General features: G+C 41.9%; 1 protein-coding gene across 7 annotated transcripts in view; it reads right to left on the bottom strand.

The window, feature by feature from the left end:
• FYB1 (FYN binding protein 1) overlaps window positions 1-23,351 on the bottom strand; it is a 153,893-nt gene that overhangs the window by 67,112 nt on the left and 63,430 nt on the right. The gene's annotated exons all lie outside the window — the stretch shown is intronic.

A 23,351-nucleotide genomic window follows, 5' to 3' on the forward strand; every position in this document is an offset into this window, starting at 1 on the left:
ATTTTAGGATCTTATTAAATTGTCAGAATTCAACTGTTGAAACATTTGTTATTAGGCTGCCTATTGAACTTAGATCTATGGCAGTAGTTTTCACAATTTAGGGTGCAGAAAGATCACTTGGGTGCTTATTTAACAAATAGGTTCTAGAAACCCATCCTTAGAGATTCTGATTCAGTGCTTTTGGAAGGGGCTCAGAGGTTTTCTTGCTTAGAATCTCAGGGAGTCCTGATGCATGCAGCCTATAGACCACATTTTGAGAAACACTGATTTTTTTCTTCTCCTTTAAATGAAATAGATTGTGAAACTCAAGTCAGCTAATGCTGAAATTACTGCTCTGGTAAAGGCTTAAAGTATAAAAAGATGCTTTCGGTAGATTGTTTTAAAGAATTTTAAAAAATAACCTGAAGATAGCATTTATCCATTTTCTTCTGTAGTACAGGACTGTATTTTTAATTATGGGCCCAGTACCAATAGCATTGGCATCACCTGAGAAATTAGAAATTCAAATTCTCAGGCCCCATCCCAGATCTACTGAATTAGAGACTCTGGGGCAGGGGCCCAGCTATCTGTGTTTTAATAAGTCATTCAGGTCATTCTAACATACACTAAAGTTTGAGAATCACTGGTCTAGAATAAATGGTGGTATACCTTGTCATATTCAAAGGTCGACATAAAAACTTAGAAGACTGTGAAGAGACCGGTAACTTTAAGTAGTCATTGCACTACTAAGGTGTGCAACTTGTTGCCTGAAATGTAATATTATCACAACCTCTCTTTCTTCAGTCTTAAAATGCAAGTTGTTTATTTTTGACCCTCCATATTACTGTATCAGCTACTAGCTGACACTTCCAGTTAGTACTTCATTGTCTGAGAGTTGCCCTTTCCACAAGAACCAACCTGGTACGATCTCACCAAAGTTGAAGTAAGAGAACTTGGTGATTATGAGATGGGAAAAGCCTCATTCAAGATGCCAGAGCACTACCTCATTGGTAATTGGATGAATGGGGAAGTGACAATTAGGAGTGGAGGGTGATGCAGGCGATAGGGAAAATCAGAAGATGACTTTAGCAGATGTGGCAGATTGAAAAGATTGGGGAAAGGAAGACAAAGTGATCAGGAGAAATCTTTAATATACTGCTTACAGAATACCGATGACCAGTTTTCTATCCAGAAAGGGAATGGAACCAGGCAAAGTGGATTCATCATGAAGGAAGAATGCCTTTGACCTTGTACCCTATACCACTTATGGGGCAAATGGCCAAGAAATAAGAATCTCTGTTCCTAAGGACAGAACCATAAAACCGTAGGACTGAAAGTTCTTATGATTTTACTGTTCCAGTGCCCTTCATATAGTTTGGCACAAATAAACCTGTTGATTCTTTATGAGGACATCTTCCTGCTTCCACATAGGACTTAGCAACACAGAATAAGAGAATCACTTTGACTTAGGATGACATCGTGTAAGATAACTCTTAAAAATGTCCCCCATTTTGATCAAAGATAAGAAAAATGAGGCCCAGATAAGCTGAGTGATTCACTAAAGGACACAAAGCTTAAAATCATGAGATTCAGGGGCTAGAATCCTATTTTCCTTATTCAAGCCTTATATTCTTTCTACCATCCCATGAAACCAAAAATAGTGCCATCTGTCTCTTATTATCTCCCAGTCTCATTTGTTTGAAAACCCTAAAAAGATAAAAGCTAAACATCTTTCTTTGTGAGTTTTTTCAGCATTTCAGTGGTGAAATAACTGAAAAAAAATACATGCTATTCTCTAAGATGAAAGGAGAAGCTAAGGAGAAACTAAACAGAAAATCAACAATCAGTACACTAAGGGCAAACATTCACAGGTAGAACTCTTCCCCCCATAAAGAAAGATTTCCCCAGGTGTGTTGTTTTGTTTTTGTGAAGAGGAGTATCTTAGTATTTCCCAAAAGTCATGGCTATGTGTGTGCATGTGTGTGCTGAGGTGACGATGGGGGGGGGTGAGCAAGATTAATCATTAACTTCTTGGGCAGAAGAAGAATTGTTGATAGTCAAATCTCTGAGCTGGGGGAAGGAAAAATGGCACCTGGGGTGGGAAAAGAGAACAGAGAGGAGATTTACCCAGGTAGACTCTACATTGACTGTTCAAGCCTTTATGGAGAATCCAAGAAAACATCAAAGAAAGGACCCCATTGGTGGAGCGGGGAGTATGTCAACAGCATGTGGGTTAGCCGTCTATTCGACAGAGTTCTGAGAAGACTCCAGTTAATGTATGTGCCTGATAGAAGCCGTAGCTGGGCTGGATTGAATCAAGACTGTTTGGAGATGAAAATGGCTGACAAGGGCTGGAATGTGGGGGTGCCTGATGTTTGTAACTTGCTGGGGGCTTCTTTCGACCTCAGTGAGATTAAAAAAAATCCTGCCTCTTCTGGAGATTAAAAGAGAAGAATGACAAAAGTTTGCCATGAAAGTATATGGAATTGCTGCTCCGTAACTCCATAATGAGCTCAACTGTTAGGGCTAAAAGAAAGCCTTTTTGTGTGGCTTTCTTGCTGTAGGATGTTTCTAAGAGGTATAAAACTGAGGCTTATGATTGCCCACTGCTCGTCCTGGCCAGCCTTTATAGGATGCTGGGCAGAAAGGAATCTTTGGGTGCATTTGCTCATGGTTCCAAGTGGGGGTGGAGCTGTACCAGCTTCCAAGGAAGCATTTGGAATTGGCGGTGGGGATGGGGGAGGAGAATATGTTTTTGGTTGCTACAATGGCTAGTGAGTGCCACTGGCTTTTCAGTGGCTAGAAGTCAGAGGCAAAAATTCCTGCACTAAGCAAGATGGTTGTGTTCAATGAGGAATAGTGTGTCCCAGATGGCCAGTGGCCTTTCAGAGAACCAAAAAGCTTATTTTATGTATGAGTGAGATCCAGAGTTTACATGCTCTAGAGGCAGGTGCAGAGCACAGATCAGCTCTCTCTCTAAATACAGCAATGCAGTGTCCCTTCCATCAGAGCTCATTCTGCTGCCCCATAGTGGCCTCCTCATAGCTGTCATATTGTATGCACAGAATCCTAAGTCATTTTTATATCCACCTAAGAATAGCATGATTTGAAAGTCATGCTGCTTCGATTATACTCAACATCATCCACAAAATCCGTACTTTCAAACAACAGAATATTTAATAACTCGCTGCTTTGGATGATCATATGTCTTAGTCTTCCTTTGGCACCAATTATCATGAGTGGCTTTACTTTAAGAGTGCCCATCTTTCAAAAGATGAATGCTGTTAATCTCTCGAGACAATCATAAATGGTGGGAAGAGAAACAAAGATAGAAAATTGGAGTTTTTCAGAAATGAGGGTTTTTTTGTTTGTTTGTTAAAAGTAAAATAAAAATAGCAACACGACTTCTTGATTTTCTGATTTAAGTCATTTCACGTGCTAGTCATTTCGGTTGGCCTCCCAAACCCATTGTAACTAAGATGGTGTAGGCAGACTGGGTGGTTACAATTTCAATCAGGCATTAGGCATCCATGGACGAAAGCAGTTACCTTCATTCTCATATGTATAGTATTTCTGACATTGAAACATGTGGACTCTGTCTCAGGAATTTTGCCCTGGCAACCCTGGAATTTAACTTTTTTTTTTTTTTTTAAGATTTTATTTATTTATTTGACAGAGAGAGACACAGCAAGAGAGGGAACACAAGCAGGGGGAGTGGGAGAGGGAGAAGCAGGCTTCCCGTGGAGCAGGGAGCCTGATGCAGGGCTCAATCCCAGGACCCTGGGACCATGACCTGAGCCTAAGGCAGGTGCTTAACAACTGAGCCACCCAGGCACCCCAGGAATAGAACTTTTTGACAGCTGTCATTATTTCTAGGCATTCAGGGCCCATACTTACTACTTCAGAACCACCATCCTAAATTTAGTAACACTACACAGCGGCCTGAAGGCTAGGGCCTAGACACCTATCTGGTTTTCTGGGGGCTCTGGCTAACCTTCAGAGCTAATTGTTTTGTTGCTGCCTTCTTATTACGATGTCCCTGCTATCCAGAGAAGTTTATATTTCCTGGGAATTAACAGCCAGAAGAGGATTATAACCTTCAATTTCACAGATCTGTAGAGCTGGAAGGCCCCTTAGGGGTGGTGTAAGTCACCCTTCTCATTTTGCAAATGAGAAAGTGGTCAAAGAAATGACCTGTCCAACATCCCCCCAAGTCGACAGAGTTGGGCCCCAGATGGAATCTCTCGACATTTACCACAACTACATTGTCCCATTTAATAACCGTGGGCTGATTAGATTCACTTCCAGAGTGCTCCAACGGCTGGCTGGTGTAGGCTTAGGGAATCACTTAGAATGCAAAACCATTTCCGCCCCCAGCAAGTTTTTCAAACTTTGTAATTGCTTCACTTCAAACTTTTGAACCTCAAACTGTATATGTAAAAGGGTGCCACCCCTTCATCATCTCTCTCACGTTCTCGGGGTTGTACGTGCGCGCACGTGTGTGTGTGTGTGCGCGAGATAAGGAGCCTTGCTGCTCTGGCTCTGAATAACAAAGTGGCTGAAGCTGTTAGAAGCTGCAAGAATGCCCACTTCCTACTTGACTGGTGACATATTTTTTGCAAAGCTGTTCTCACTCGGCTTCCCCATCTCAAGCAAATTAAGATTTAGAACAATGACTTCAAGTTCCGTTTTATGCTGTTGCTGCTCAGTACAGTAAAATAACTTTTCTCGCAAACACAAAATATTTTTTTTCCCCACCGGTGAATTTGAATTGTAGTATCTGTCACTCTGCATTTACTTCATACAGAATTTTCTCCAAAATTAGTTCCCAGGAACTTTGGTCCTGCTGAACTACTTTGAGAGAGAAAAAAAAAAGTTCTGTGGTTAAATATGATTTGGAAATTGCCACAGCTATACTCTCATTTTCGATGCTCTTAATGCCCAGTAATGTATGAGAGACCTTACAGGAAATAATGAATTTAACTTTGCTTAACCCAGGATTTCCCAAACATACTTGAATTACTTTTCCCCTATAACGTTATTAACATCTCGCAGAACTCAAAGTAGATGGGCAATTCGAGATAGCATCTAACCTTTTTATTGAACATGTTCTGCATACCTCCCAGGGTTCCAAGCACTTTATGGGAGTGACATTTTTCTAAGGCTCAAAGATCAGAGTACATATTCAGACTGTAGTCAAAAGGCTCAGGGTTGAGTTTTGGCTACATCTCTTCATAGTTGCATAATGTTGGCTAAATTACCTAATAATCTCTGAGCCTCAGTGTCTTCATTGCAAAATGGAGAGAATAAGAATGGATCGATATAATGTGGGGAGAGGAGAAAAAAAGTACTGGTAGGATATCCAAGTAGAAGAACGGCAATCCTTAGGTTTTTTAACTGCATCAAGATTAAAAAAAAAAAAACACAACAACAGAATTCCTGTCATTGTGTTTTTGATAACAGTTGAGGCTAATTTTTTTTTAACCTTCTAAGAAATGCATCACCGGGTGTAACAGGACAGGCTTTTCCTCTAAATCTTTTAACACAATACAATAGTTTTTTGATTGGTACCTGAAAATTTTTTCATAATCTTGGGAAATCCCTTATTGTAGGAAACATGTCATCTTGTGGAACACATAGAAAACTTGCTGGATTTTAAAATCTTCCTAGCCCTGACTCTCAGTGGGTTGGGGCACAGAAAACTTTGTAAGTTGTTTCTCATGGAAATGTAGGCTAAACGCTGGTTTCCACATTAGCGAACAAGAGTCTTTTTAGCTCAAAATAATAACAGATAACCTTTGCAGAGTGCTTTCTAGGTGCCTGGCACTAAAAGCTCAGCTTATGGAAGTAGTCATGTAATTCTTCAGGAACTGCAGAAGGTAGGTAGCAGTATTGTTCTCATTTGTAGGTGAGGAAACAAGCAAATTCTGAACTTGCCCAAAGTCTGTCAGCTACTGAGGGCTACAGATGGGAACGAAATGGAGCCAGCCTGGCTCCAGAACAGAGACAGCTGACCACCCTGCCCCAGCCCCCATGTCGTAGCCCGACAGACAGCAGGATTGCTTTGCATTCCTGTGGAAGAGCAAGAAACACGGGGTAGAGTAAGAAAAAGGGGGAAAAAAAAGAGATGAGTTCTTTTTTGTTTCTAGAGGACAGGAAACAGTATGTGGGGTTTGTCTTTTCAGTCACTTTTTACTTCCCACACTTTTTTGGCCGATACTCTCAAGTTACAGACAACTGTGCTTTGGCACGGCCTAGCTCTCACTTCTTTCGAAACCTCTGCACCTGCTCCTGGGCCCCTCTCCTGGGCCTCTCTCCTCTTCCCTCACTGGCCGGGATGATGCCTACTCTTGGGGCTCAGCTTAGGGGTCAGTTCCAACAGGAGCCTTCTCCTCAGACTCTCCAGGAGTCCCTAAGTCTCGCAGCACCCAGAACCTGTGCTCACCCTACCTTAGCACCTACCAGGGCAGTACAGATACCCGCTGACTCACTCCTCTTACACGACGAGCAGGAGAGCAGAGATGCATCTGTTGGATCCCTAGGGTCTGGTCCGGCACCTAGCACATGCTTGGTGCTTAATGACGATTTGTTACCATCCACAAGCGCACCATTCCCCACGGGTCACCATGTCCAAAATAATGATTCCCCACCTACAGTTACCTCTATCTTTGGTCACCATGTCCAAAATAATGATTCCCCACCTACAGTTACCTCTATCTTGTGCATAAATAGGACCATTCTATCAGGCCCTATCATGCAGCTGGAAGAAAGGAGGAGGGGTGTGTTTCTACTCAAGCTTTGCCTCTCTTGTCCTACTCCCATTTTCCTGTGCCTCTTCACTCCTCCCAGGCCTTCCACCAACACTTAATTCCTATTTCAATCCTCCCATCCCCATGGGTGATGGGGGCATCTTTTGCAGCAACACTGAAGAGCATATGGAGGTTGGGTGTCGACAAAGACTCTGAGGGAAGTCCCTATCGTGACACTGACCAGTCCCAGGAAGATGATGTGGGCAGAACTCTCACCACAACTATGGTTGTCTGGCCAGCAGTTCTGACCCTTTAGGGGCAGAACACATGACAGAGAGAAGCAGCGATGTTATAACAACAGACACTTTTGCTGCGGGGGTCTCCATGAAGTGGCAACTGCTGGTAGGAGTTACCCACTGAAGGCTGGTCCAACTAATACTGAGTGCAGCAGGGGCAAGAAGGCAATGGGAGAGAACGCCTTCTACCTTCTACCTCTCCTGCCTCTGCTCTGATTACGTTATAATTATGTGTGAGAAACTCTCATGCTGTCGCCATCTTATAAGCCAGGTTATATTACTCTACATTTTCAATGTTTATAGCTATATCATCAGCATAAAATCTAAGACATTACATAAGTGGCTATTTTTCTATATGTTTTTGAAACAGAATTTTAGATATTGGCTTACTCAGCCACTCACTCATGTATTCAACCAGTGCTTGCTAAGTACATAGTACAAAGGTTTTCTGCTGGATGCGAGGGGGCCTGAGAACGAGTAGGGCAGGGTCCTTGCTTTCATGGAACTCACCACACACAAGGGTTCAGGTGCAGAAAAAACTAACAACATATAGAATGTAACTGGTATGAAATTGCAGGAAATGTTAATTCAGTTTTGGAGATGTAGCTGAGGTACCAGCAGGTCATTAGATCAGCACTGTTCCTTAGAATGATGGAAATGTTTAGTATCCGTGCTGTCATGTGCTATAATCACTAGATACAGATGACTGTTGAACATATAAAATGTGGCTGGTGTAATTGAGGAGCTGAATTTTACATCTTATTTAATTAATTTCAAGTTCAGCAGCCCCTGTGGCTAGTGGCTACTGTATTGGATAGTGCAGATCTAGATAATAGTCTATCCGACAGAAATGTAAAAACTGGGAAAAGCACTGGGTCCCAAGAAGCAGGCTGATGTGTCAACAATGTAGAGAGAGAACTGAAGCTCTCTATGATTTCCAGACCCTTGTAACTACCTGCCTATTTGACATCTCAAAGACTCTTCTAATTGAAGCTGTTCAAAATAAAAATCATGGTCCTCCCACATAGCTAATCCATCATTTTCTCATCTAAGTATCTCTCAGATCCATCCTCTTGTCCCATCTCTCCTGCCACTTCTCTAGTCCAAGCTCCTGCCTGGATTACTGCAATGGTCTCCTACTTCCTTGTAGTGTCTCTAGAACAATCCTTCCCAAATACCAAATCTGACTAGATCACCCTCACCTTTAGGCAAAAGCCCCCAAACCTGATTGTGGCCTACCACATTTGGCCCCTGCCTACCTCCCTCGTCCCATCTTTTCCTGCTTTTATCCCTTTATCTCCACTGCAAACTCACCTTCCTTTGTTCGTTAAACCATGTGGTTGTGAATGGAGAGCAGGCGGCATGTACAGATGCCTTTAACATGCATGTGTGTGTGCGGTGTGACCAAATATTATACGCCACTGTCATTTGGTTTCACTAAAATTTGAGGAAGCTTCCAGAGGCACTGTGCAGGTGCCTCTAAGAAATAAAAATAGCTGCTTTTATTTAGGCCTAAGATCTATCTTGGTTCAACATAGGTTTTAATTAACTAGAAGGCTTTCAAAGAGACTCAGATCATGGACATCCTTTGAACTGGGTTAGTGTGACCGATGCAGGTACAATGTGGGAAAACAACATATTTTAGCGCTATCTTATCCCTTCTTAACTAGGTCATCATAGATCCAAATCAGAGTGAAGATAAAAAGCCATAACTTAAGCTCTTTGACGGTCGGAGTCCTTGTTATGTGGGTGATGTCAAATATTTGGTAAAATATAGTATCCGGCCAGAGGAAGAAGAGTGGATTAAGAGAAGACTTTCTTCATGCCACTATTTCCCCCTACTAAAGTTGGCACTTCGGTCTCACTTTTGTGGTATTTTTTTTCCTTTTTTATTGTTATTATTAATTTTTCAAGGTGTTTCAGGAAAATTTCATTATCCCCAAATGGTGTTCAGGCAGAATTGTCTTCTTAGGAAAAAGGAGACATGTTGTAGGCAACCTTTGCTCTAAGCTGAACTAAGCTGACAAAGTTTGTCTTCAAAGGTCCCCATGCCTCCTCTTGGCATGTTTCCCTTTGTAGGTACTTTCAAACTCTGGTCCAGGAAGGAAAGTGGTTGTATCCAAGAGATCGTTAGTCACAGCTGAACATGAATTTAATCTATGCATTTGATTTGTGAGGACCTGTCCTAAGATCCTTGCCTCTCACAGGAGGACTGGCTGGGATTCCCAGTGTGATGGGAGAGCGAGTGCTGTCCAGGAGGCTTCTATGATTCTACACAAGTCCATTGTCAAATGCCAGCTTGAGCAGCATGTCAGGCCAGCCTGGTGTCTAGGACAAGATGGCCTGGAATGGTTCAGAGCAACCAACTGGTGTACAGGATGTGCTTTTCCTTGATATCTCCATCCTCCCATCCCTATCCCATGCAGGCTTCCTTAAGGCAAATGAGTTACTAACACTGCTCAAAACAATCTGTTCCTGACTTTACGAAATATAAAATAGTATGAGCCACTTAAAGAAGGGCTGATCTGAGTTAATTTTTTCTATTGTCACAGTGCATAAGAATCTCCTGGACAAGTTATTAAAAATGGAGCTACACAGGCCCTAAAGCCAGCAGTTATGATTTAGCAAGGGGGTTATGGTGGTGATGGAACTGGGCAGGGGGAGGGGGCAACAACATTCTTAAGTTTTTAAAAGTGCCTGAGCCTATTCTGGTGTAGATGGTCCACAGGCCACAGTGGGAGAAACAATGCCTTGAGAAACCATGGGGAAAAAGAAAATTTTATAACAGGTGTCAGGTGAGATATTTTGAGGTGATGAAAATTTACTTCATCTAATGGCAAACCCAGTTCTATTTAGCAACTTAAAAGAAAAGCCAGTTTTTTAATTATTAGAAAGAACAAAGTAATATATTAAAAACTAACTTTCTAGGCTAATTTTGTGACCATATCAGAAAATATGATTATATTTTTCACAAAACTGTCTGAAGCAGACAGTTGCCAAAATTTTGAGATGAATTATAATTTAATGAATTGATCAATGATGCCTGAAACATTTTGCAATGCTGTACTTGAATAGAATAACAAAAAGTTAAAATAATAAACTGTTCAATTATTTTAGCCAAAAGAAAGTTAGGTGAGTTTTCTTCTACTGAGAAGTATACCTATCTAATAAAATCAATGTTGCTGACTGTTTAAATCATTTTAAGTTACTAAAATGTGAAAAATTGAAAACAAAATTTAGATGGGTTATTTTGATGAGTTTGAATGAGAAAATTCTAAACTATTGGGTAATATGTATAATTGATACAAATTTCTCTTTTTTCTGTTCATTCACAGGCTATGGAAAGGTTAATTTTCTTGCCATTTCAAGAAAATTCCCAAATAATTTTCACATTGGATGATTAGTCCATTTGAAAGGAAGACTAATTTCATATTTGTAGAATATTCTATTAAATGTGCTACCATTATTGAAAACTGGGCTTTTCCTTTAATATTCTCTGTTGAATCAAGATGCTGAAGTAACTTCCATCAATTTGCTGGTGTAACAAAAAAAAATCTTCAGTAAATGTATGTATTTCTTGATGGTTCACTCTTTGCCCCCAAATTTATTTTAATGGTGTTATAGAGAGATACTTGCTGGGTATATGTTTTGAACCAGTGCGTTCTCCGAAAAGGGAGAGATAATGCACAACCTGTTGTGACCTAGTTATAAAAATTTATAGAAATTACCACTATCTCATTTATCAAAAGTTAATTAATCTCTATCCCCTGGACATCTTTTAACATCAATTTATATATATTTTTTCACTAAATGGAAAGCACTTTAAGTAAAAACAATATTGACCCAGCTTTAGTTGACTTTGATTGCAGATTATATTCTGTTAGCATTTATACAGTAAGATTCCAGACTGAAGAGTATATAACTTTTAAAATTCCAAATAATAAATTATATGTCATTTAAAGCACTCAACATATTTCTCAAAGCTCTTTCTTTAGGTCTTTTAAATCCTCAGAGATAGGTAAAAGTATTCATTACATATAAACATTGTATTTCTTGTAACATAGTTCAAAAAGTGGAAAAACCAATACAATTAGCTTCTTTAGGATATTTGTCTTATTTATTGTTACTAGGTGCAAACTTTACACTGGCATACACACATTAACAGTACTTATGGATGGCTGAATTTTTCAGGTTTTTGGCAGTGTGTAAACCCAAACCTTAGATGATTCCTTTAAGATGACCCATTAGGTATTTTTCTGGTATTGATGCTTTACAACTGTTGAAAGTATTAATGTTTTCCCCATTAGATACATGATTAAAAGTTCCCGGTCAAGATGGCAGGCTGACTATATGCTGTAGTAAGCTCTGCTCACCCTAAATTTCTAGAAATGCTGGAAAAAAAAAGGTGATGATAACAAATAAACAAGCAACCATAAACATACTGGAAAACAAGAAAGTAAACCCCCAGTGGACTACAGGCCATGAGGAATCCTAAAAGACCAATTTATCTTATTTTATTTTTTTAAAAAGATTTATTTATTTATTTTAGAGAGAGGGGGGGAGAGAGAGAGAGAGAGAGAGCAAGCAAGCATGAGTGGGGGGAGGGGCTGAGGGAGAATCTCAAGCAGACTCCTGGCTGAGCACCAAGCCCACATGGGGCTCAATCGCAGGACCTCGAGATCATGACCTGAAGAATCAGATATTCAACCAACTGAGCCACCCAGATGCCCCCCCTAAAAGACTTAAAGAGAGATTGCCTCAAAGAGGAAACAGAAGCCCAATGAGAAGACAAGAGAGAGGGCCATTAAGACTGAGAGCTCACCCAGAGTGCTCTCTACCCAGAGATGGAGAATGCTGGGGGCAGGGAGGGGCCCAGCAGGAGTACTTGGGGGAACAAAGCACGTATAGCCAGGTGGTTGGACTTCTGCACAACAGGAATTGAGAGAATAATGACGAAGCTGAACAGAGCTCCAGCCGCTGCAATGTCCAGGAGGGAGGGGCCATCCTTGGCAATGACTAGCCAGGAAAGCGCTCGCTCAGCCACTCTCTCACTCCACTGAACTCAGGCTCTTCACTCAAGCCGGCGGCACAAGCAGAAACAGCAAACCATCTAACTGAATCTCCACTACCACACGTGCACAGATGAAGAAGCTTCACACTGAGGAAAAGCCGGTGCCAAGAAAGGAAGACTTGAGTCAACAAAAAGTAGAACGCACATCGAGAAAGAAAGAGTGATGTGGCAAGAGAGATGCAAGGAGATATTGCACCTCAAAGGATCAAGTTGATACAGTGATAATGAAAATCTTTTATGTGTATTTAAATAAATTAAAATGTGATTTAACGTCTGCGAAAACCGGCCGTCGTTCTTTCCGGTATTGATTGATTCCTGAGGCAGCTGCTGCTGGCCACCATCTGTTAATCACCTGTTTTTCTTTTTTTAAAGATTTTATTTATTTATTCGAGAGAGAGACAGAGAGCAAGTGATGAAAGGGGCAGAGGGAGAGGGAGAGAGAGAATACCAAGCAGACTCCATGCTGAGCGCGGAGCCTGACTTGGGGCTCCATCTCACGACCATGAGATCCTGACCTGAGCCAAAACCAAGAGTCGGACGCTTAAACGACTGAGCCACCCAGGCGCCCCACTCACCTATTTTACAATGGGGTCTTTATTTGAGCATTTCTCCTTTCCCCTTCAATAAATGTAATTAAATTGCGGCCAATGACTTGGGTCTTTATGATCTACCAGGAACCCTGCTAAATACATTTTAGCATGTCGTACATTTCTGTTTAATCCTCACAATAGCCCAACAACAGAGGACAATTAACTCTATTAACAGATGAGAAACTTGAGGTAGAGGGGGTCTAAGAACCTTCCTTGGGGTCCACGGTAACTGTGGGAGCTTGTGCAGGACCGTGAGGCTCTCTAGTAACAAAGCCTCTGCTTTGAATGCTCCCTGATGAAAAACAATCAGGTAAACTGTGCTTTTCAAAACCAAAAGGTGCTCCTGTCTTTATAATACATCTCACTTCTCATAGATCACTAAGTGCTCATGTTGCTTCCTGTAGGCTCTCCAATCAACTTTGCAACAAGATTAAAAACAAGTTTCCAGCTTACAAAAATAGTGACAAGCTCGAAAAAATACCTTTTTTTAATCTGTGCCACAGTCACACTCTCCTTTTATCGTTAGACTCACAGATGCAGGAATTTGTCTGCAGCATCAAAACTTGAGAGCGCTTTTCTTCAGACCCGTATTCCTTTGAAGAGCAACCAAAGAGCAGTACAGAGGAAAGGTGCCCTTTAGTTTAGGAGAACCAGTCCTAAAGTTTAGCTTTCTTTAGTTTAGCTTTCTTTTTCATTGGCTTAATTTCTTCTAAGTGCTATATTAACATGGGCCTATTTTAAAGATTAGATACGTAATACACAAAACATTGTTGAAGGGAAAGATGAACGTTGTTACCAAGTGATGCTATCTCCATGGTGGGGAAACTAGGCCAGTAGAGTTGAACTTGAGCAATGACCAGATTGAGAGCAGAGAATCATCCAGAGCTTTTGAGTCTGCTCATCCCTTAGCCCTTCTGGTCAGTTTGGGTAGAGGGGCGCATGAGGGCTCTACCAAGCATGGAGACCTCCCAAGGGACCAAGAGCAGTCACCTGGGGCAGGACTCTGAGCTCCCTGGTCCTTCGGGCCTCCCTCCATCAACAAAACAGCAGTTCTTACAGTGGTGCCCAGTTATTCAGACTTCCTAAGTCTGTCTGTCCTAGGGAGCACTTGCATTCTTTTCCTCTGCCTTGCGTAACGTCAGTAGCGCCAGATACGGGTTTTTAATTTGATGAATAGTAATCATATGTGCCATGTAAAAACCCTGTGCTGAGCCAACCTGAAGGCCGCCACATGGCAGAAGGGGAGAAAAGAGATGAAAATAAAAGGGAAGAGAGAACAGAAAAAAGGAAGAAAGGAAAAAGGGGAAGAGAGTGACCGAGTCCCTGCTTACAGGTGTTCTGTGCGGGGAGCACCACACTCTTCCAGGCTGAGTCTGGGCCAGCTGGTGGTGGGCCAGCCACCAGTCAGCTGATGTGCACAATTCAACCACCCACTGTTAAAAGAGTGAACTAGCTAAAGCCCTCTAAGGGTTCCAGGTACCCCTCAGTGAGCCCTGGCCGTGTTTGTGATCCAGCAGCTAGCCAGTGAATGCCTGACATAGTAAAGAACCTCCAGGATTCTGGGGCCAGCCATCCAGATGTTAGATATTTGAATAGCACCTTTGCACTTTCCCTAACTAAGCAAATCTTTAAGATCAACCATAGGATACTACCTGTTTGCTTAAGCAGATCACTCACTCCTTTCCACATTTGGATGTAATCACCAACTTTCAGTGTCCTGTCTCAGTGTGATAGCATTTCTTCTGTTTTCAGAAAAACACCAATGGCTTAGAAACCCTTCCTCTCCCCACCATCCTCCTCCACCCCACCCCCAACTGTAATAGCTCTCACAGCCTGCAGTGTTTCTTAACATGGTCCAAGGTCAACCTGCCTCAGAGCCATTTAGTGATGTGGATAACTATCCCAGTTCCTGGGTCCCACGCTGCTTCTCGAACTAGAAACTTTGGGGGTTTTCTTATGCGACTTAAAGTCTGGAATCTTAAAGAGAGTAAGGCCCAATTTTGATGTTTCTTGCTCCTTCTGAATATATGACATATACACTGTTGATCAGAATGTCTATCCGTTTTGGCAGATCTTTCTCCTTAGAGACCCACTTGGTGTCACAGTGTCAGAATGGTCAGGGAACCAAGTAAGGAACATTGGTTTGCATGGATGCCCTTGCAATGCTTTAGTTCAGGAAAGAATCTGAAAACTTTCAAATCCCAGGTCTGGTAGAAGAAAGCCACTTTCCAGCACTCTTGTTTTTTAAGGATCTCTGGTTATCGGTCACTGAAAACAGACAGGGGGATCAAACAGCCTGGCTATCACGCCAACGTGGAAAAATTCAGTTGCTGTACTTCTACTGGGATCATCTAAACTCTCCCGGGCATATTCTATTCATCAGCAGCCTGTTTCTGGCAATATAATGGCCATTAATAGTAATATAAAATAAAACCACTTCCTCCCCCACTGGGTATCCCTCCCACTAACACCTTCCACCCTCAAAAGAAATGGCAAGGTGACCCTTGAATAAAGAACTTCTGCTTATATGCAAAGGAAGGTAATAGTTGAGTGTAAGGGTTTGGATCACAGACAGCTGAACTATTCTGAATAAGAAAAGAGAAAGTGTTCTCATTCTTCTTTGCCATGAAGGATGGGTCAGAGAAACAGGAAAGGAAAGAAGGTAAACGACAGGGGACGGGAGGGGAGCCTGAGCTAAAGAACTGCTTTCTGCTTTGGAAGAATGGTGGTCACCAATATTTTGTTTTAAATCTCTAGCCTCGATGCAGTGTAAATAAACTTCTGGGTCTGACACCGTCACTGACGTCTGTCACGCACACAAATGCCTTCAATGAGGGGTTTGCGGTGGAATCTAAGGAAAGGCTCCAAGTCTTGTTTGGGTGACAGCAGTACAATGCAGGGGCAGGGGGGCAATTCCTACGCTGATGCAAGTTAGAGGACGTAGGAGCTGGAACCCCCAAGTGACCTTGGGAATTCAAGCCATGTGGTCATTCGTTGATCTTCTGTGGGGACCACTCGATTTTTCCATGAAACACGGGCTGGCATTTGGCATCACCTCTATTGAGATTTTAAGGAGCACACCAGCAGCTTTTCTATTTTTTGCCTTAGGTTTTCCATTTCAAAACTGTGTTGGCACGTGTAATTAACCACGGTTTCTTAGTAGTTCAGAATTCAGCAGTCTCTTTGGTCCTCATGCCTCCAAAAAGCTCAGCATTTTCTGTAGGTTTTACTAACAGGTTTCATTGACCCAGGAAAGGAGATTTGCAGTGATGGTATGGAAGAATGGAAAAGAATAGGATTAAAAAAAATAATCATAGTTTATGGGTGCCTGGGTGGCTCGGTGGGTTGAGCATCTGCCTTCGGCTCAGGTCGTGATCTCAGGGTCCTGGGATCAAGCACCGTGTTGGCTCCCTACTCAGTGGGGAGTCTGCTTCTCCCTCTCTCTCTCTGCCCCTTCCCCCCTCATGCTCTCTCTCTCTCTCTCAAATAAATAAATAAAATCTTAAGATATAATAATAGCTTAGAAGATAAGAATGAAGAAGAAAGCAAGAAAATAGGAGGGAGGCAGATGGCTGGGGGAGTGGTACAGACCATCTGCCATAGACTGAGTGTTTCTATCCCCCGAATTCAAATGTTGAAAGGTAATCCCCAGCGTGATGGTGCTAGGAGAGTGGTCTTTAGGAGGTGTTGGGGTCCTGAGGGTGGAGCCCTCACGAATGGGATTAGTGCCCTTATAAAAGAGACCCGAGCGAGCTCTCTCATGGCTCTGCTATGGAAGGATGCAGTGAGGAGACAATCAGCAAGTGGCTTCTCACCAAAAACCGAATCTGAAAGCACCTTGATCTTGGAATCAGGAACCTCTAGAACTGTGAGAGATAAATTTCTGTTGTCTCTAAGCCACCAGTAATTTTGTAACAGCAGTCTGAACTAAGATATGCCCTCACCTTATAATAATAGTCCACCCAACCAGTAGGTCCATTAGATAATCACTCAGAGTTAGTGAAGAAAGCACAAGTTCCCAACAGGCAGATAGAGATCTAGCAGAAGATCTAGGAACCTCATCTGCTTGCATGCCACTCAGCCAGAGCACAATTAATTTCTCCCCAGGAGGACTAAGGACTCAAGGCTTCAGAGAAATCAAAGACAGCCCTAGTGAGGTTTCCTGCCTACAAAACTGCTCTATCGGGTCTAGAAAAATCTTCTTTAATTTAGAATAACATGAATGACTGAAATTATTTTATAAACCTGATTTATCCTCCTTCCACATGAAACTGCTTTTGAAGAAATGGCAGAGGAGAAAGTCACGTGTGTGTGTGTTTATGGCTAAAGTTCTGGAGGGGAGAAAAAGGGGGTCCTGGAGAAACTGTACTCTAAATCCTCAGTAACTGAGAGTATATGGGCACATCAATTTCTTTAAGGTGACAATTTGGCAGAAAAATAGATAATATTGTAGGATTTAAAAACAAACCACCCCAAGAGGCTCTTGTGGTATCAATCTAGGATTCTTTCTCCACTTAAAAGAGGGGAGCGGGGCACCTGGGTGGCTCAGTCGTTAAGCGTCTGCCTTCGGCTCAGGTCATGATCCCAGGATCCTGGGATCCAGCCCCACATCGGGTTCCCTGCTCAGCGGGAAGTCTGCTTCTCCCTCTCCCACTCCCCCTGCTTGTGTTCCCTCTCTCTCTCTCTCTCTGTGTCAAATAAATAAATAAAATCTAAAAAAAACAAAAAAAGGGCGCCTGGGTGGCTCAGTTGGTTAAGCGACTGCCTTCGGCTCAGGTCATGATCCTGGAGTCCTTGGATTGAGTCCCGCATCGGGCTCCCTGCTCGGCAGGGAGTCTGCTTCTCCCTCTGACCCTCCCCCCTCTCATGTGCTCTCTCTCTCTCTCTCTCTCATTCTCTCTGGCTCAAATAAATAAATAAAATCTTTAAAAAAAAATTTAAAAAAAAATAAAAAAAACAAAAAAGAGGGGAGCAAATTTTTTTTACAGAAGAAAGGGAACAAATCCTCAACACACTTTGGACACCTGTGGTATTCATCTGCCTTGCGATGATTTTGGACGGGTTCTTAGTTGCCTGCTCGTACTCATGATATCACTCCACATGTTGCTCTTGGAAATCAGATGAGCTACGTCAGGGATCTGAGAACTGGAAGAAACTCAAGAAAAGAGTGGGGTTCTGGGGCAAGCCCCTTTGCCTGTGCCTCACCAGACCCACCGCCACCCCTGGAAAGACACCTGTTTGCCGGGCATGTGCCGTGGGCTGAACTGGCCGTTGTGGTGGGCAGCACCTCAACTGCAGAGGGATGCCGACTGCAGGCACAAACACAAACCCTGTTTCTACAACGCCGCTTCTTCCTTGGGGGAAAGAGAAACCTCAGATGGTTTTCTGCTCAGGTTTTTTTTCTGTAGCCAGATGTCTCACCTTCAGTTAACTTTCTCCTGATAGCATCTATTTATCGCTATGGGCTGTTCTACATGTTTTTTCTACCTTCGCTATGCCAGACAGAATAAAATATAATCTTTTTTTCTTTAGTGGCAATTTAAACGGAAGAGAAATATGTTTCTTGTCTCTTTGCTAGTGGTTAATGTGGCAGTTAAAGTCTCCAGCTTTTAGACTTTTTCTCTCTTCCTTGTATCTCATATGTTGGAAAAACAAATAATCTAATGCTCTAGATGGTTCTAGAGCCTTGTCATAACTATCATGATTGTGCTTCCTCTAAAAGAGTAGGACATTTCCAGATATATTTGTAAAAACAAGTAGCTGGATTTCTGCTCCTGGGGCATAATTTGGTCCTTCAATCATTGGAGTTAGTTCTTGTGTTACATAAGTTAATTTCATTTTGTTTTGAAAATAAAAAATGTATGCACAAAGAGGCGTTATTAGCATATGAATCCATAATATTCAGAAATAATTTTCATCAAGGCAAACAAAGTGGCAAATGAATATTGTGGAAATCCAATCCTTTAGAAAAGGGTTTATTTGGCCTGGCTTGGAAATAATTTTAGCAGATTATATGAAGCAAGATATCTCTTGCCCAGTGAGCAGACTGAATTATAACATTATCTTATAACATTTACCCCATCTTCCTATCTAGTTTTTTAAAAAATTTTAATGTGTGAAAACACAACTGAAAGTAAATCAGGAAGAGTCTGTATGTATTTGGTTATCAGAGTCGTACATATTTGTGTTTGATTTTTAGATTTGACTTTCTTTTTAATTTTCTTTTCTCAAGTAAATTGCAGTTTCATTTTAATGCTTTTCCCTTTCTGGGTCACATGACTATTTTAAGAATTAAGTAATTTTGATCAAATTTGGTGTCTATTAAATCATTTCATATGCAATTTATACTTTATTTAAGGGTAAGTTGGTCATTATAAAACAAAATTTTTATTTATGTTACAAGTTGCCACGTCTTCTTTGATCTAACACAAATGCTACTACGTTGACAATGTCACTGCATCGAGGAATATTCCCATATTTTCTTTTGTAAGCAGCTTAAAAATATATCAACTTCTGCTGCTTGATCACCGGAAGTTACAGGGTAAATCATGGCATGTTGCTCCAAACTAGGTTTTACAGAAATTTCTCTCCCCTAAGAGAAGCAATAGTCCCTCTTACAGACATGGTGACTCTCACTGTAAAGAAATTTTTTCCCTGTAAATTAGATAATAAGGATGGACTACTGTTGTGCTAAAATTAATATTAAAAGACTGGCTAGCATCTGAGCAGTTACAAAAGAAGTTTAAAGCCAAATGGAGCACTGAGCAAGGAACCAGGAACTTAAATATGCTGAGGGGATTTTTCAAAGCCAAATGACTTAAACCCTGAAGAGAGAAAATTGCCTTCCTCACAGGTCAGTTCCAGGGGTCCTCTCCTCCTGGTTCCTTTTCCTATCCAGTATTCTATTCTTCTGCTGGTCTAAGTATAAGCTAACTGACTGTTAAAAGCTTACGATCTGACCATCCTCAGGGAATTTGCAGGTTCTCAGAGCTTAGACAGTACTCACACTCCAGAGGTAAAACACCCATCAAGTAGCTGGATCTCTCCCTTGCTTCACCCTGACTGTGACCTGAAGACTCCTAAGAATAGATTCCTGGAGTGGTCATCTAAGCATCTTTGACCAAGCATAGTCCAAAGGATATGACACAAGCGGTGGACACTCACTTCATGTGAGTCTCCTTTCTACCTTGTGAAGGGGGTGACGTGATGGTCCCTTTGGAAATATTGCTGACACCTACATTATAACTGAAATTTAGTTGCTATTAAGTGAGGGAGAAGACTTCCAGGATGTCTCTCCTCCAATTACCAAATAAAATAGTAAAAACAAAATACGGCAAGGTAAATATTATCCCAAAGTCGCTAGTGACCACCACACGCAAAAAAGGGAAAAATAACGTAGTTGGATAAATTTCACAAAGTGGTGGCTAGGGGAAGAAACAGAAGGCTCAGGTGCCGTAGGAAGCAAATAAAGCTTCCCATTTGTTCCCCAGAATCAGAAGCAATATCGGGGAAAGACACTGATTTTAGAAAAACCTGTGAATTCTCCTTAATACACTCCAGGTTGGAGAGGTGGACTCAGGGGTGAGTGAGCCCCCTGGGGAAGGTCAAGGAGAAACCTATAGCATGAAAGCCCTAAATACCACGACAGGATCACACCAGAGGCAGAAGGGGGGTGAGCTGCCACGGTTGGGCTTGCCCTGGTATAGGGCCCCAAATGAAATCTCAGAAAATGGAACAGCACCCAGCCCTCAAGATCACCACAACTATCTTTCACTCCACAGAAGAGTGGATTAAAAGCAACAGTCAGAGCTGGTGAACTTATTCTGGATTTGAGCTCATAAATGCATTTGTCATCTGTTAGCCAGATGAAAAGAAAGGGTGTGACCCCTCTGCATATGGAAGAGAAAATTCCCAAAAGCAAAGAGGCACATCTTCTCTCAGAAAATACTGATGATGGAATGATTGACACTAACATATCTTGGCTAGGTTTTAAAACCTTAAAGAAAGAGATTCCTTTGGAAATGCAGACAGAAAAGATAATCATTTTCAAAGGGGAGAATTCAGGGTGGTCTCAGAGTTCTCCACAGTAAAATTAAATGCCAGAATGTAAAAATAAAGACCATGTATAAAAAAGCCCAAAGGATGCTGTTGGGATAATACAGTGGGGAACAGGTTGTTTGAGAGAACAGGGTTTAGACTGAGGAGCTGGTTTATCTTAGAAGAGCAGAAGCTGAGAACTTGGGGAGAAAGATGAAGAATAGGAAGCTCTTAAGATTTGCCCAGGGGCTTGTGTGGTTAAGACAGGGGATGCTCGTTCAAAGGCATTTCTGTTTTAGGGTTAAACTCAGGTAAGCTGCCCAATTAATAGTGGTTCCTCAGAAGTTTCAACCTAGAAGAGAAGAAAGACTTACAGGTCTTGTGGAAAACTGCTTTCCTAGGGACCGAGGAGGGCAGATGAAGTAGAGTGGGCTCAGGTGGGAGGTGAAAGTAAGCGTGGATACCAGCCACGAGGTGCACCAGGCACCTGGACGGTGAGAGAGCAGAACAACATTGCCCCCTGAAGCCGACCCACGCTTTTGAAAAAACTTCCTTTCCAGTCTGTGTACCATAGAGCTTTGCCTCTAGCTCTTCAGTGTTCTGAAATGGCCCAATCTGTGAGATGCTTTGTTCTGGGATCTGTTTTTTAGCGTATATTGTTCTTAGACTCCAAGTGCACACTAGTGTATCAGATGCTTGTGGAAACCCTACTGTAAAGAATCTACTTACCTCTCCCCCCTCCAATCTCTTAAATGTGTTTGAGGGTAGCATCCCTTTCCCTTATAATGGCTAGGAGCAACACACACTGATGTAATGTGATATATAATATCTAATAAGGCAATTTTAGAGAGTACATGTAAAAAGAGAGTGAAGGGAAAGAGAAAAGAGACAGTTTAGGGTGTATGAAGGAAAATCCTGCCCCCTCCTATCCTTGCTGCTGAAAATAGCCCAAACACCTTTAGGCTCCAAAGTGCTATTGGCTGGATTAGTTGAAGCGATGCATGAGCAGATAAGGAGTGGGGTCAGTCATGCCACTGGCCCTTTGCTAGGGCCTGCTGGGATGCTAGCCTTACCCTTTCACTTGTCAGGATGCTTAACTGATCACTCTTTTTTTTTTTTTTAAGATTTTTTATTATTATTTGACAGAGAGAGACTCAGTGAGAGAGGGAACACAAGCAGGGGGAGTGGGAGAGGGAGAAGCAGGCCTCCCGCCGAGCAGGGAGCCCGATGCGGGGCTCGATCCCAGGACCCTGGGATCACGACCCGAGCCGAAGGCAGACGCTTAATGACTGAGCCACCCAGGCGCCCCTAACTGATCATTCTTAAAGCTAACCTATGGAAAGGCGAGTCTTAGTTTCTCTCCAGGATTAAGAACAAGACCAGAAAAAGGGTTGGATGGAATATTTCCAAGCAGATTTATTACTAACTCCACATGCAAACCAACAGTCAAGCCAAGGGATCTTAACAACTGAAACTTTGCTGGTTGGGCACACACTGATGCTTAGGATGAATTCCTCTCACCACTGGCCCAGGAATCAAAAGGAACCAGAGAAAATGTTAGTTCAGAGAACATTTTGATATTTTGGAATTTTTTTTTTGAAAGTTTAGGCTTTTGTAGCCCCAAGTGGTTCTGGGAGAAAAAAAAGTTATCAGCTTCATGTGCAGAAAAACAATATGATATACTCAAGCTTATGGTTTACCAGTAAGTAAGCTGGCTAGATCTACAATACAGACACTGTGGAATATTCATTTCGCATGGAAGCTCTATTCAGTTGAGTGCAAGTCTATTGACAGGGGTTATCTAATTTGTTAAAGTAACTGCTAGGCTCTAGAGAATATTAATACTGAATTCTGATTAAATAGACTTTGGGGGGATGACAAACCTGAGCAACTAACAAGAATATATTATTTCTATGCTCCAAATAAATAATGTTAAGCAGACTGGTGTCTGTCTCCATGTAGCTTATAGTGGTATTTGTAGTAAAAAACAAACGAACAAACAAAAAACAGATGTTTCAACCAAAGAACACACACACACAGAGAAGGATGAGGATTCTTTGAGTTTCCCTTATGCTTGATTTATTATCTCATGATATCCTATGTTTCATGAGAGGAAGCCTAGGAGGGAGGATGGTGAGGGGGACATAGGCCCTGGAATCAGAGAGACCTAAGGATCAGTCCCACCCCTGCTTAGTCATGTTATAGCCTTGGGCAAGTTACCCAACCTCTCTGAGCTTTAGTTTCTTCAGAGAATTCTTATTTCATTGGGTTCTTGGGAGGAGTGAACAGGGTAATGTGTATCTGGTATGCAACAAGTCCTCAATAAATAATAAATATTTTAATGGCCAATATATTGGACAAAGATGAAAAAAGATGGAGGGTAGGTATGGGGAAGAGGTTTAAGGAATTGGATGTGAACCTGGAAAGGAAGCAATCAGGTAGAAGGCTAAGAAAATAGTGTTAAGAGTTTTGAAAACCTGCAGAGTTATTAGATGAAGCATTGGTTAATTTGAACACCCTATATTTTCTAAATCTGGTATATTCTTAATCTTCCTAAGTGGAATGCTAAATTACTTAGTATGGTTTGGTAAAAGTAGCAGTGGTGGGATCAGGAGTCAGCAGACCTGCC

The sequence above is a fragment of the Leptonychotes weddellii genome, chromosome 7 (assembly GCF_054177405.1).
Source record: "Leptonychotes weddellii isolate Sample4059 chromosome 7, ASM5417740v2, whole genome shotgun sequence".
NCBI classification, from domain to species: domain Eukaryota; kingdom Metazoa; phylum Chordata; class Mammalia; order Carnivora; family Phocidae; genus Leptonychotes; species Leptonychotes weddellii.